The sequence below is a fragment of the Lolium rigidum genome, chromosome 4 (genome assembly GCF_022539505.1).
Source record: "Lolium rigidum isolate FL_2022 chromosome 4, APGP_CSIRO_Lrig_0.1, whole genome shotgun sequence".
Taxonomy (NCBI): Eukaryota; Viridiplantae; Streptophyta; class Magnoliopsida; order Poales; family Poaceae; genus Lolium; species Lolium rigidum.
The window spans coordinates 247,997,015-248,001,509 of NC_061511.1; positions in this window are offsets into that span (position 1 = coordinate 247,997,015).

The window sequence follows — 4,495 nt, forward strand, 5'->3', positions numbered from 1 at the left end:
CGGTGCGCGATTCTCCAATAATCATGAAACATGCAAAATAGATGAAATAACATAAGTATCATCTCTAAATATGAAATATATCAATGAATAACAGTAAATTATGATATAAAATAGTGATGCAAAATGGACGTATCAGTATACTGCCCGTTAGATCAGTTGATCAACGGTTCGTGGAGTCGATCTGTGTGACAACGGCTCAACTAATCAGGATAAGTTTGGGCTTCTGAGAGCATTTGTGACAGAACTTGAGGGCAAAACTGAGTAGTACTAAGAATCCAAGGGCACATAAATAGTAAATAGACTAAGGGATTCAAACAAAAGAATTACAAAATGGAAAATGCGTGTTTTGTACAATATAATTCATATTGGGCTACATCAAATTATTTGCAATTCAAATATACATGAGTGTGACAATTATGGCATCATTTAGACAAACTATGTTTTTGGGGAAGATGTTTTGCAAAGGGGTTTGAGTGGAAAACCATGCATCTTCATAGCTACACTAGTGATTCTGAGAAGTGGCAATTCGTGGTAAAACTTGATTATATATGTTTGTTAAGGTTTTCTAGGTGGCAGGTTGCGTAGGAAGACTCCATGAGTAGGTGCCACTATGTTTTATTCTTTTGGATTTTTTTGCGGATGAAATGAATCAATTAGATATGTTAATCTCATTTGTTGACTCTCTGTTGACCAGCTACTTGAGGGTAAAACTGAGTATATTGCACTTGCCAGTCTAAGTACTCGAGGGTAAAAATGAGTACAGATAAAATTTCTGTATAAGGCCCGAGGTTATAACTGAGTACACCAAACGTCCCAGGGTTAGACTCATGTCGCGGTGCACGCTGTAGCCGTGCATAGCGGACACGTGTTGCGGTACACGCCACCTTCGTCTTTATAGAGCCCTTTTCTCTCCCTCGACGCACGTTCTCACTGCAACCGCCTCTCCTGTCCCATCATCTTCTCCACAACCGAAGCAAAACCCCGAAGAAAACCGCCGGCGATGGAGAAGAATGAGATGCCCATTGTCGGTGCATCAGCCGCCGGCGCATCGGCCGCTGCCCCCGTCCAGGCCCACGTCGGCTGCTTCCAACATAGCAGCCGGCGCATCGGCCCGCCGGCGGATCGGCCGCCGCCACCGTCCAGGCCCCTGTCGCTTGGAACCCGTACGAACCAGTGCCGTACGTCGCGTCGGAGAACCCCTACGACACCAGCATCGTCGACGACGAGCCGGAGGTAACCCTTTGCTCCCTTGTTCTTATCCCATTTTCAATCCTTTTGTGTTAGATCTAGCGTTATTAGGGTTCGTCTGTTCCTAGTTCAATCCATTTGTGTTAGATCTTGCGTTATTAGGGCTCGTCTGTTCCTAGTTCAATCCTTTTGTGTTAGATCTTGCATTATTAGTGTTTGTGATTTGCTTTTGTTTAAGATTTGTGCCGATGATGATGAATATTTGGGAACAAATTGATTCAGGGTTTGGTCAGTACACAATTGGTGTGTACAAATTTGTTGTGCATGATCTTTGGTTTACTGACTCAAATCCTGGATATAAGTGTGTCCAATGTAACTGAGGCTACCTCTTTTTTTTCGACCCCATATTATCATGCATGATCTTTGTTCACTCTCTGTTCCATCATCGTTGCAATTGACCCCGTGTTTTTTGCATGATCTTTGGTGCTACGTGACAGGTGCAGAGCAGCGACGTCGACAACGACGATGAGTCCTTCCACACCAAGACTCGTCACGTCCTCAGGAGGCTGCAGTCTGGCCATTACGATGGTCCCTTTGCTCGAAGATTTACAAGTGCCCCTTCTGCAACAGGAAGCTCCGCGCCACCGACTTCAACTGCCTGGTGAACCATGCTCAATCCATTGGCAGATGCGGCGCTAGAGTTGGAACGACCGTGAACGTGCATGCGTTCATGGCCAAACACAAAGCACTTGAGATTCACTGCGCAACCTCCAAGCGAGTCACAGGCGCTACACGGAGGCGTTGAACGTGCCTCTCTGCACTCTGTATGTGACTGCTCTATCGTAGAGCAGCTTAAATTCATGTAAAATCTAGCTTATGTTGTATTTATCGGTACTCTTTTGTTGGATCTGTCGTGAATATATCTATGCTATGTTGGCTGCTGTATGTAGCTTATCCTATATTTTCTCTGGATTTGTGTCCTAGATTTCCTACCTGATTGGGTAAAAACGAAGGCATAAAGAAATGAATGGCGTTAAAAAATAGAATGAGAAGCTGCTCTAGATTTACTACCAATTTGGGCTATCAAATATGAATGAGGTCGAGCGGGAGAGAGGAAAACTGTACACTGAAAACTGCTAATCTGGGCGAAAGATACAGAAACCACTCGTGCCCACGTCCCGGACCCACACGGCTCCACACGCTACGGCCACACAAACACGGTCTCGTCCTGTCCCACGCTGTCCCTTCCTACCAGCCCCACACGACGCGGCCCCACAAACAACACGACCCCACTCGTCAGCACGGAACGGTCAACTTAACGGATTCCTTCCGTCCGAGCTCCTTCTGCGGGGTTCAGACAAGGACTTGGGGAAAACTGAGGCAAAACTAAGGAGCTGGGGAAAACTGAGTACAACTAAGGACCTGAGGGCACTGATACGTCTCAAACGTATCTATAATTTCTTATGTTCCATGCTATTTTTATGATGATACTCACATGTTTTATACACACTTTATGTCATTATTATGCATTTTCCGGCACTAACCTATTGACGAGATGCCGAAGAGCCGATTCTTTGTTTTCTGCTGTTTTTGGTTTCAGAAATCCTACAAAGGAAATATTCTCGGAATTGGACGAAATCAACGCCCGGGGTCTTATTTTTCCACGAAGCTTCCGGAAGACCGAAAGGGATACGAAGTGGGGCGACGAGGCGCCGCCACCATAGGGCCGCGCGGCCGGAGGGGGGCCCGCGCCGCCCTATGGTGTGCGCCCTCGGCCCTCCGACTTCGCCCTTCCGCCTACTTATAGCCTTCGTCGCGAAAACCCCGATGCTGAGAGCCACGATATGGAAAACCTTCCAGAGACGCCGCCGTCGCCAATCCCATCTCGGGGGATTCAGGAGATCGCCTCCGGCACCCTGCCGGAGAGGGGAGTCATCTCCCGGAAGACTCTTCATCACCATGATCGCCTCCGGATTGATGTGTGAGTAGTTCACCCCTGGACTATGGGTCCATAGCGGTAGCTAGATGGTTGTCTTCTCCTCATTGTGCTATCATGTTAGATCTTGTGAGCTGCCTATCATGATCAAGATCATCTATTTGTAATGCTACATGTTGTGTTTGTTGGGATCCGATGAATATGGAATACTATGTCAAGTTGATTATCAATCTATCATATATATGTTGTTTATGTTCTTGCATGCTCTCCGTTGCTAGTAGAGGCTCCGGCCAAGTTGATACTTGTAACTCCAAGAGGGAGTATTTATGCTCGATAGTGGGTTCATGCCTCCATTGAATGCAGGACGGTGACGGAAAGTTCTAAGGTTGTGGATGTCTTGTTGCCACTAGGGATAAAACATCAATGCTTTGTCTAAGGATATTTGTGTTGATTACTTTACGCACCATACTTAATGCAATTGTCTATTGTTTGCAACTTAATACTTGGAAGGGGTGCGGATGCTAACCTGAAGGTGGACCTTTTAGGCATAGATGCATCGTTGGATAGCGGTCTATGTACTTTGTCGTAATGCCACTGATTAAATCTCATAGTAGTCATCGTGATATGTATGTGCATTGTTATGCCCTCTCTATTTGTCAATTGCCCAAGCTGTAATTTGTTCACCCAACATGCTATTTATCTTATGGGAGAGACACCACTAGTGAGCTGTGGACACCGGTCCATTCTTTTACATCCGAAACACAATCTACGCAAACTCTGTTCTTTACTATTCTTCGCAAACAAACATCATTGTCCACACCATACGTCTAATCCTTTGTTTACAGCAAGCCAGTGAGATTGACAACCTCACTGTTAAGTTGGGGCAAAGTATTGTGATCGTGTTGTGCAGGTTCCACGTTGGCGCCGGAATCCCTGGTGTTGCGCCACACTACACTCCGTCACCAACAACCTTCACGTGTTCCTTGACTCCTACTGGTTCGATAACCTTGGTTTCATACTGAGGGAAAACTCGCTGCTGTACGCATCACACCTTCCTCTTGGGGTTCCCAACAGACGTGTGTCAACTACCACGCCAACAGCTGGCATGAAAATAGAAATCCCTAAAATAAAAGCCTTGTGTCCCCAACTCCACCGTGTGGTCTTGAAGCACAAGGTTTTGTGTAAGTAAATAAAACACAAGTACAAATAAAACGAGTGAAACTAGATGAAATAAAGTAACTAAGTAAAAATTGTAAAGAGTTCAGTTGTTTTTGGTGTTTTGGATGCAAATAAGAAAGTAAATATTTTTGTATTTTCGGATTAAAATGGTGCAACAAATACAAAACAAGATAAAAGCAATATAAAAGGTGT